We start from the raw sequence: 12239 nt of genomic DNA, 5'->3' as shown, positions 1-12239 counted from the left end.
AATGATATGTTACAGATAACTACAGATAATTGAAAAATAAAATTATACAAATTTATATCTTACTATAATAGGAAAAGAGATAAATTCTCTTAAAGACCGGATTGATAAAATTATTTTAGCTATCAATCAGATTAAGCCAGATGTTCATATACAAGAACCAGAAACTAATATTGTTTTCATTGCTACTTCTTCTATACAATCCCCTCCTGATATAAAAAATTTTAAATTTAAATTTTCTGTTTCTGATATAGAAAAATTATTAGAAAAGAATTTAAAAATCTTAATTTAAATACTCTCAATAAAGAGTTTGAAAAAATAAATAATTCTTCTGATGAAGAAATTAATAAAATTAAATGGGCAGATAGACCTACCCAACATAGATATTATTATGATAGACCTACACATATGGATGTCCTTATTGAAGAACAAGAATATATCTTTTCTAATAGCTATAAGTATTTATGAGTGGAATATTGATGGTTTTAGTGACAAGCAGGTTTATAATACTGCACATAGAATGCTTATGTATAGTATTATTGTATGTAAAACATCAGGTAATACTGATAAAAATATGCTAAAATAATAATAACAGGATTTACTGGCCAACTTAAAGGTTAGTGGGATAATTATTTACATTATTCTCATAAAGATGAAATTTTTAATTCAATTAAAATTGAAAATAATATTCAATCAAAAAATGTAGTATATTCATTAATAATGATTATGATTGAACATTTTACTGAAAAATTCACTGATAATAGTGAACAAATTAGAACTTTATTAAGTAATCTAAATTGTAAAACACTTACTGATTTTAGATGGTACAAAGATACTTTCTTATCTCGTATATATGAGATTCCAGACTGTAATAATAGTCTTTGGAAAGCTAAATTCATAGATGGCTTACCTTTCTTATTTGCTGAAAGGGTTAGAAAAGTATTAAGGAAGGAAGATATAAATATTCCTTATGAAAATTATACTTACGAAAAATTAATAAGTACTTGTATTCAAGAGGGTTTAGCTCTCTGTAATAAATTAAAATTGAATAATCAAATTAAAAGACAGAGTTTACTAGAGAAAAAACAACTAGGTAAATTTTGTGATTAATTTGGTATGAATTTACCTAATAAAGGTAAGAAGAAAATTAAAGATAAAGTTGAAAAGATTTTGTTGGGGATCGATGTAGAGTGTAGAGGGGGGGGGGGGGGGGTGAATAAACTCTTCTCCTTTGATGATAATTTATGCAAAGGGTGTTAAAATCCTGTTAGAGATTGTAGTTGTTCTTGTTCAATAGTACGTCCAGAAGATCACAATTGAAAGTGAGGAAACAATCTGATGGAGTAAGGTGAAAGACAGTAATAGCAGTAGGTAGTAACACAGTAGTTGTTTCTGGAAGTTCGAAGATAAAATCTTCTACGTCTCCCCTTCTTCTGTTTCCAGAAGGTTCACTAAAAGACTTTGGTTTTGTAGTAAACACTTGTACACACCCACTTCAGCAGGGCTTATCTATTTCCTACTGAAACTCTTAGTAACTCAATACAATAGTTCAAAAATAGCAATGCTCTGGAAAAGACTTTTTCCAGTTTACAAACTCTTTTACACGATATTATAAAGTTTGTCTTGAAGAGATAAAGAAACAGCAGTACAAAATGATCTCCAAAGATCAGATATATAATATGATGCGTGTACTGCTTTTCTGCAGGTTTGAGCTTTTGAAGATAATGAAAATTTCGAGGTTGCTCAATGTATCGTTGGATGGATAAGAATTATTAGCGTTATTACCTAAATGGTTTTGATCCATATATATAGGTAACTTGAGTCCAACGTCTATAATCAGAGATTGTCTCCTGTCTTCTGATACAATCAGCTTTAATACCGAAATAGGTTCTTGCATAAGAGCTACAGAACAATCAGTCTTACTTTATACTAAAATCGGTAAAGCGCATTAAATGACTTAGTATTGCATTTAATGGTGCAATAAATGCTAGTTACTAGATAAGATAACGGTAACAATTAAGATTGAAACAATCGAGTAGAAAGCCGTTAAGTGCTGATCCAGTATAACTAAGTTCTGCTAAGCCGTTGAGTATTAACTAAAATACTGCTTCTGATAGAGCAATTCAAAAGCTACTGTTTTGCATAATCTTCTGGTTGATATTATTCCTATTGGTTTTAATACTTATCACCAAAATAAAGTTAAGTCTAACAGATTTATAAGAAAAGACATTTGTCTGAAAGACAAAAAGAGAAAAAGAAGAAAAGAAAAGAAAGCTGTGATTTACAGAAAGCTGAAAATTATAAAGCTAAAAATAAATTAATAATTTGTAGAAAATGTAAAAAGCCAGGACATTATGCTAATCAATGTTGGGCTAAAAACAAAACTAATAATTTAGACATAAATGAAAACTTAAAAGAAACATTATTTAAAATAATAATTGATTCGAATAATAAATCTAATACGTGGCATTGTTTTACCAAACTTTTCCTTAGTGGCTTTCGCACACATGGAGGTTATTGGTTTCCAGCCTATATACCATCTTCAACTCAAATTGAGCTAAGAAAATGAGAAATTTAAACTCCAGAATAATAATGAATATAAGGTTCTTATTTTGAAATTTTACAAAACACAAAGGATTTACGAAAGATATACCAAAGAAATTAAACAACATAGGATTTATCGAGGGACCAAAGAATCATAAATTCATAAAAATCACTCATAAACGCCTTAAACGCCATTTCTCGGCTAAGCAGGCTGAAGGGCTACAACATGAATTTATTTTTCCCGGATGAACTCGAACCTTGTGTTAACCATTTCCTGGTTCATCTTTTACCTTATGTTCTAACCAAAAACACTTATATTACATTAAATTACAAAGATTTAAATAAATCTTTTATTATCTCAATCTGATTCCAAGTTACAAATAAATATAGATCATGTCATAGTTAGTTAATAATTTAACACGAATACTTGACAGGCTAATATGTGATATATAAATATTAAAAACAGTAAATAAAAACAATAAACTTACAAAGTTGTTATCAGAATACTTGAAGCTTTTATTGATAAATCAAAAGGTTTTTACAAGAGAGAATAGAGGGGAGCAAACTCGACCGTGTCCTCCTAAGATCACAGAATGAACCTATAAATATATAGAAGAGCCGGACATGAAACCCCGGATTCCATCTTAAAATAAAAACAGTACAATGCTTTATTAAAGCAAATAGTAAAAGGTTACAGTGATATGCCACCCACTTTTGTCACGATACGTCATGATTTGATATTTCACCAACTTTGCACCAACTCTGAGAGATTCCTCTTAATCGTCTTTAATATTGTCTTTTATTGATATTTCTAAGTGAGAAACTTAAATGGACTCACATAGGCTTTTTCCTTTTCTTGTTCATTATGAAGTTCTTTCTGATATAATGAAATTTTTTCCTCCATTTGATGAAGAGTGTCATAACCATAAGGTTTTCCAGTTTCTGGATCATCACGTAGTAATTTTTCCCAAAATTTAGTGAGACTAACTCGCCATATGCAAGGGATACCTTCATCAGTGTACCCAAATTCTGGTTGCCATTTCCAGATCCATGGTATTCCAAATTCTATGAAGAATAGACATAAAGTCTTGACATCGATCTAATGTTCAGAAAATGATTTTTTAATACTTGGGGAAACATTTAACCAAGTATTCATGGGTTTTATAAAAACCTCTGGCAAAATCTTTGCATATGGACCAAATATCTTCCACCAAATTAAAAATCAATTTGGAATAGGATAATGAAAAACATTTTCACAAATCTTTAGGAACCATGTATGTTTCCTTTTTTCATTTTCATAAAACAAAGTTTTATTAAAACTTTCAATATAATCCCAAAAATTGAATTTAAAACTCATTTTATGACTTTCAGAATAAAACTTTTTTTCCACCAATGGGATATACCCCATTCTTCAATAGATAAAATCTTTTTGACAATGAACTTGGAGAAGTTATAAATTCCTTTCTGCTGAGTATTACTAAAAAAGTGAGTTATGTCCACACTTTTTGTAGATAAAAGAAGATTTTCATAAAATCCTCTTTGTATATAAGAACCATATACATATGTTGTATTGGTTAAATATCTTTCCATGATAGTCCATGTAGTTTTTTCCCATTGGATATCTTTTTCTTCTATAAGAAGAATCAATTCACGATATTTTGTCTCTGTATATAGAGCTGAATCATTATTATCTTCTTTGATGATATTAGCATATGATGCAGAAGCTTGAGAATCTGTATTATTTCTCTGCTTTTGTTTCAAGAATTCTTGAAATTCGTTGTATAACTCATTCTGCTCAGTATTACTGGCTGATGAACTAGATAAGTTCTGGGCTATTAGCCTCTGTTTTCCATGTTGTGCAATAATATTAGGGGGTTTTCTCCTACCACCTTGCCCTCTATAAGAAGACTCTCCTCTCCTTCGAGAATACATATCTGTAAATGAAAACATTAGGATAAATATTCTCGAGTTAAAAAATCAGGTAGATGATTATCTTCACTTTTTTTATAAATGATTTCAAAATCAAAAGAAGCTAAATGAGCCTGCCATCTTGCAAACATTTGTTTGGAAACATCATGTTTAAAATCTTTATTAAACATAAATTTTGCAGATTTGCAGTCAGCTTTTATAATAAACTTTTGATTATATAAATCATCTTGAAATTTTAAAATACATCTTACAATAGCCAAAATTTCTTTTGCTATTGTGGAGTAATTTTTCTGGGCATTATTCCATTTTTCGGAATAAAATCTAATAAGATATTCTTGTTTTGATTGATGATCTATCTGTTTTAAGATACCTCCAAAATCTATATCTGAAGCATCAGGTTCAACAATTTTATCCCATTGAGGATTTGCAAGCATAAGACAATGGAGATTTTTAATCTTTTCCTTAATATTTTTAACTGCCTTAGTATGTTTATCAGACCAAGGTAAATAATTTTTCTTTAATCTATCATATAAGATAGCAGAATCGTTGATTAAATTTTTAATATAATGGGAAATATAATTTAAACTTCCTAAAAATCTTTGTAACTGAGTTTTATCAGTTATTACATCATGAAATTTTGAACCAAATTCAATACTTATTTGAACAGGAATTATTTTCCCTTTCAATCATATGACCAAGAAACGAATGTTAGTTTGAAATAAAATCATTTTAGATTTTGAAATAACAAGACCATTTTGAATAACAATATTTTTAAACATATCTAAATGTTTAAAATGTGTTTCAATATCATTTGAAAATACTAAGATATCATCTATATAAACAATTATAAAATTGTTATATGAATAAAAAATATCTTTCATAATCTGTTGAAATTTTGAAAAGGCATTTTTAAGTCCAAATGGTATAACAGTCCATTCATAATGTCCTATTGGAATATTAAAAACAGTTTTATATATATCAGATTCTTTTATTTGAATCTGTCAAAATCCTGATTTTAAATCAAAATTTGAAAATATGATTGCATGTACTAATCTATCTAATAAATCTTTTTTATTAAGAATATGATGTCTAATCCAATTCAAAACCTTATTAAGGGGTTTATAGTTTATAACTAATCTAGGAACACCTCTTTCCTGCTCAGAATGTTTATTAACATAGAAAACAGTACATGACCTAGGAGATTGAGAAGGTTTTATTAAACCTTTATCTACTAAAGAAAGAATTTCATTCTTACATAATTCTAAATATTTTGAATTCATCTGACAAGGACGAGCCTTGGTAGGAATATTTTTCTCATTAAAATTCTCTTCATATTGAAGAGATATAATATGCTTCTTTCTATTCCAAAAAGCATTTGGAAGATCATTACATATTTCTAAAAAAAAGTTATTATAAATACTTTTAATTTTCTCTTGTAATTTAGGATTTTGTAATTTATCATCTATTGTAAGAAAATTTATTTCATCTTTTAAAGAATGTATTTGAAAAGTTTTTCTTTCAATCTGTTCTGTAATTCATTTAAAATTCTATGAACATGTTTAGTTATAAACTGAAAAGAAATAGGATTACCCTGATAAGTTCCTATAATACATGTTTCATCAACATATGTTAAAGGATAAATTTGATAAATAAAAGGAAGACCAAGTATAAGTTGGCTAGAAATATCTTTCGCTAATAAAAAACTGGTTTGAATACAGTTTTTATCTTTGAAAATATAAGCTTGTGGTAGTTTATAATTTATTTCTAATGGTTCTCCTCCTGCATGAGAAAGAGAATAAGTAAACCCAATCAATATGATATGAATGTTTATTCCCATGTTCATGCGAATAAGCATTCTGATTGAAATGTGTGTTGGCATTCCAAAAGTTATACTAAACAAAATAATGAAATGAGATTAGGAATGTCCATTCAATTTCCACCTCATTTATCCTACCAAGCATGCCCTAAGAATAATAAAATAGGCAACTATATTTAGAAATTCGAATTCTTTGTTTAATTTAAAAAAAAATGAATTTTGTTGTAGTCAGATCAACTGATCAATTTGTTTAAAATATTTAAGTTAAATAATATGAGAAAAATAAATAAGATACAATTTTCAGAAAATTTTGAATTTGTTAGTGGATGGCTGAAGAATCAAAGACAAACATACCAATGAATATTTTGTTTTAATATTTAAATTAAGGCAAAAACTTGTGTGAGACGGTTTCACGGGTTGTATTTGTGAGACATATATCTTATTTGGGTCACCCATGAAAAAATATTACATTTATGCTAAGAATATTATTTTTTATTGTGAATATGTGTAAATCTGTGAGACGGTCTCACATGAGATCCACTCTTAAATTAAATAATCTTAGAAAAATAAATAAGGTGTGATTATCATAAAATATGAATTTGTAAGTGGATTGTCAAGAACCTTAGTTTTTAAAATGTAATGAACTTGCTTCAAAAAAAAATAAAATGTAATGAACTTCTAATTTTCGGGGATGGAGACAATTTAAAGAAACGTCAACACTAACTAAAAACACTTTGGCTATGTTAATAACGTCAATTAGTAAAATATTATATTCTATTATTATCTCACAAAAAATTCAAAAGACGATTTCACGAGTTATTTTTGTTAAACTTATTTTTTATACGACTTGAACCACAAAAAATATTAATTTTTATTCAAAATATATTAATTTTCATTTTATTATGGATCAAGTCGATCCGTATTACGAATATATATCCGTGAGACTAAACATATGCTTAAAAAAAATGATCAAGTCGATTAAATCTCTTGCAATTTATCCGAGAAAACAAGAAGAACTCTACATCAGATGAACAAAATCAGATTAACATCAAATCTTCAAAAAAACAAAGGCCAAAACTTGTATGAGACGGTCTCACTGATCGTATTTGTGAGAAGAATATCTTATTTGAGTGACCCATGAAAAAATATTATTTTTTATGTAAGAGTATTACTTTTTATTGTGAATATGAATAAGATTGATCCGTCTCACAGATTATGATCCATGAGACGGTCTCACATGAGACTCACTCAAAAACAAAAATAAGATTAACATAATTATGAGTGAGTCACATGTAAGACCGTCTCACGGATATTAATCTGTGAGACGGGTCAACCCTACTGATATTCACAATAAAAAGTAATACTCTTAGCATAATCCGTGAGATCGTCTCACACAAATTCTTGTCCATAATTATTCAATGTGTGAATCATTCACCAATTAGTTTTACTATATTTGTTTAGTTAAATAAAAATGTCGGAGGCAGAAAAAGTACCACTCTTGTCTTCTTATGGGTTAAATAGGATTCAGTACCCTTTATAAAAGAAATTGGGTTCTAGTACATAGAAAGAGAAAATTTAATTTTAAATGCCAAGAATACCCTCATTTCCTATTTTAAATTTAATTGATCCCCGCGCTCTCGAAAATGGTATCAGAGCCCAAGGTTGATTTATTTCAAACACAAAATTTATTATTACTAGTAACTAATTGTATGAGAAGGAGAATTTTGAAGAAATTATGAATCCGAACTTCGGTTCAAGGAAAATAATTTACAAGGAATATTCCAATATTTTGGAATATAAACAAGTACATCTAACTATTGTTAGATATCAGAAACAGAAAGGGAAGCTACTGCACCCTCAGGTAAAATCTCAGGTAAACTTATGATTCAAAATAATAAGTTTCTGGAGATAGTTCCAGACTCCTCTAAGCTCTCTTTAGATCTTAGAGAAATTCAAAAGACAGTCCAAAATTATGGCAATATGTTGTATTTTGTACCGCAACGAGTTGAGAAAATCCTTGAAACCCAAGAAGAAATTCTGGGATTATTAAAGGATATTCAAATAAGAATTCAGAAACTGGAACAACAACCAAGTTCTAGTAAAAGAACTTCAGGAGGTTGGTTACCACCATCTTTTGGTACTGAACCTTTGTTACATCAACAAAGGAAGGCCAGAGTGGTGTCAAAACCTTTGACTGAAGAAGAAAAGATGATCAATCTAATCAAGTCTGTCTCAGAAAAGAAATTCATCTGATGACAACTTTAGAAAGGATTGGTTTAGAGGATCTACAAGAGCTTGCGGAATCTTTCGCAAATCTCAAAGTTGTAGATCTAAAGATGAACATTGCAGTAGGTGAAACACCACCTGCTATAACCTGGTCATATCCTCAGGAACCACCAAGGGAAAGTGTGGGATCTCGAAATGTAAACATGAGAGAATCTCAATCTGATTTCCATACTGATGGAGGATCACACCCAGCAGGGACAAGGGCAAGGAGAAATCAAATTCCTTTGCACCAAACACCCTATGGAAAAACTGTTTTAGATCCTATACATCCTTACGGGGTTATGCTTAACCTTGATGTATTAGACTTTAAAAACAGAGAAGATCTCATAGATGATTGGACATCTGCTATGAGAATTGCAGCAGGAACACTCGATCTCAACAAAGAAGGATTCATTAAACTTTTGGAAATGAGTCTTATGGGATCAGTGAAAATTGCTTGGGACATGACTTCATCAGACATGAAAGAGTCAGTCCTAGTTGGAGAATCTCTTAGTGAGATCGCTGGAAAAATGGCTACCCTATTTAAAGCCCATTTTATAGGGGTAGACTATTTCAACAGTCAAGATACAGAGAAGAAGAAGAAATACACTCAAGCTCTGTATAGTCTTGAATTACATGACATATGTTTGGTGGATGAATACATTATGTTATTCACTAAATATAGATGGAATTCAGGAGTCGAAGAAGATATAGCTATGCAGCTTTTCTTCGCAAAAATGCCGAGCCCTTGGAGAGAAATGCTCATAAGGGAATACGTACCTGGTAATCCAGATACGTTGGCAAGAAGAGCCTCTTTCCTTAAAGGAAAATTGGCAGAATGGTGTCACATAGCAGCATTACAAAAGAATTACAAACGCTTAAGGGGTATCAACAAAAGAACTCCTTTGTGTTGTAAAAAAAATGATCTTCCAACAATTATTGGAAGTAAATCACAGAAGCATAAAAGGAAAAGTTTTAGAACTCATCCTTATGCACGAAGTGGAAGAAGTTCTTGGAAACCAAGAACTGTATGGTCTAGACAGAAAGCCAGATCTTATAAATCTGGGCAAAGAAGCGGACCATCAAGAAGTAGGACATCATCCCAAGCATCGAGTACATCTCGAAGCACAGGAAGAACACCTACAAAGAAAACTTTCAGAAGAGCTCATACTCGAGCCAATGAAAGTTTTAAGGATTGCAATTGCTGGACATGTGGCGCAAGAGGACATATCTCGACCAACTGTCCAGAAAATGAAAAAAGAGGTATTAAACGATTCGATCCTACCCCGGATATTGAAGAAGCAGTTTATTACCAAGATCTTATTCAAGTATACCTATTTGAGGACATCGCCTCAGATGAAAGTATATATGAAGAAGAAGAAGTCTTAAGTCAGGTAGACTCTGATGGAACAGAATCGGAATCTGACTGAAGACGAGGTGTTTCGCCACGAAACACATGAAGATCTGTCTGGGTTTTTCAGTCAGACAACAATATCTCATAACATGGTTCAAAGAATCATGAGAGAAAATCCGAGTCTACAGAGATATCAAGGTTTCTCTGCAGGACAGGTAGAAAAGTTCTTAGGAAGTCTTGGTCTAAAAAACAGAAAGCATCATCTAATCTATAAAGTTTCTAGAAGGGAAATGGCAATCCCGATGGAACTTACAGGAAATAGAATGGAGATGCAGTTAATTCCTTCCGAAGAAATCAAGGAGGAATTACAAAAACTCAAGATAGAAGTAGCAAGGACTATGTCCTGGATTCATATCGGAGCAATCCAAATTATGATAAAAGCTACTTTCAAGGAAGGGATAGATTCACCAATTGATATTGCTATATGCGATAAAAGAATGGGGAATCTACAAGATTCAGTACTGGGAACAATCTCAGGAAATCTCTGTGCATGAAAGATTGTAGGAGTAATCTATCCAAGGATAGCCTACAATTTGGCAGATCGAGATTTCAGCCGAGCCTTAACATTGCATCAGAACTTCAAGGAAAAAAGGCTGATGAAAGAAGGTAATAGGCCATATTCTATTACCTATCAAATTTCATATGCTCTATCTAATACACACCATTCTGAATTGTTTATTAGAAATGAGTTTATTGAAATCCCTGAGATATTTGGAAAAGTTGCTCAGGCAATTTATCCAGAAAGAGTCGAGTTTCCTTTGATACAGGAAACAGATATCCAGATCCAAGACAAACCGATTCTACAGAGGAATCAAAGTCTTAGACTGGAATCAAGAAGACTATCTTTTCAAGGAGATAGAATTACAAGTTACAGATGGGATAAAAAGCCTGTCATAGAAACCCAACAGGAGCTGAAAAGTTTTTCTACAATAGGAAAGCTCAGATGCCCCGAAGGTTGGAAGGAAGTAGAAATAGTATTTGATATTACAAAACAAAGGAATCAATTTCCTTGTAATTCAATATACTATTTAGAACAACCGACGATAGGAACTTACCAAGGACTGATTAATATCGGAGAATTGGAAGTCCATATCCAAGGGATTCCAGGTAAAGAATCAGATCGACTGATTCTTGGACTAGAGTTTCTCGAGGAACACAAACCTTGGAAACGTCTAGAGTATGGAATGGAGTTCATGGCAGAAGTTAAAATGTGGAAAATCCAATGACCACAAGTCCATTCTCTATATACATTCCAATAGGAATGTTGTATGAACAATATAAGGCAGAATATTTTGCTGCTTATATTGATTCAGGAGCTGGAATATGTACAGCAAAAAGAGGAATTTTTCCAAATAATTTGGAAGAAGAATTACCCAAGATTGCTGGAAGAGATTTTTCCAGAAGAATCTTAATCTTATGTAAAGGGATTAAGATGACTGAAATCATGATTGGCGGTGCTGGACAAACACCTTGGTACAAGGTAAAGACACCACCAATTTATTTTCATGATACAGGGGCTGACATATTATTAGGAAATAATTTCCTACAAATGTTCAAGTCCTATACACAAGAAAATGAGACTAGAAGATTAGTGTTCACAACACCATGTGCTCACAAAATCATAGTCCAGAGACTTAGGGAGGCATTTTACAGAAAATTGCCAATCCAGTTTCGCAGCAAGCGTGGTGATTCAGGAAAACTTCTGAACCCAAAAATGAAGGATTCTAGACGGTTTGGAGAAACAATGCTACGGTTAAGAACAGATAAGGAACTCCAACCAGAAGATATAGAATTCCTCAAGATAACTCTACAGACTAATGAAGTAGAGTTTGAATCTAAGGTATCACTGGAAGATGTCAAGAAGAGGATCAAAGAAAACTATAACGAAGATCCTTTGGCGTGGTGGGACAAAAATCAACTCAAGGCTTGCCTTAAGATCAAAGAAGGCAAAGAGTATGAATTTGTCCGTTGTAAACCCATCCCAATGAACATCATTGATCAAAGGGATATGCAGATAATAATCAAGGAACATTTGGACCTTGGTTTAATCAAAGCAGGTATGTCACCATATAGCAGTCCAGGGTTTTTGGTAAGAAATCATGGTGAGATAAAAAGAGGAAAACCCAGATTGGTTATTAATTATCAAGAGATTTATAAAATTCTGGAATTTGATGGGTATTTTATACCTAGTAGAGAACACTTGATTAGTTGTATACGCAATGCCAAGGTATTCTCTAAGTTTGATTGCAAGTCCGGATTCTATCAGATTCGGAT

Source organism: Primulina eburnea, chromosome 8 (assembly GCF_022965805.1).
Source record: "Primulina eburnea isolate SZY01 chromosome 8, ASM2296580v1, whole genome shotgun sequence".
Lineage (NCBI taxonomy): Eukaryota > Viridiplantae > Streptophyta > Magnoliopsida > Lamiales > Gesneriaceae > Primulina > Primulina eburnea.
The sequence above is the reverse complement of the archived record's forward strand: the minus strand, read 5'-3'. Positions refer to the sequence as shown.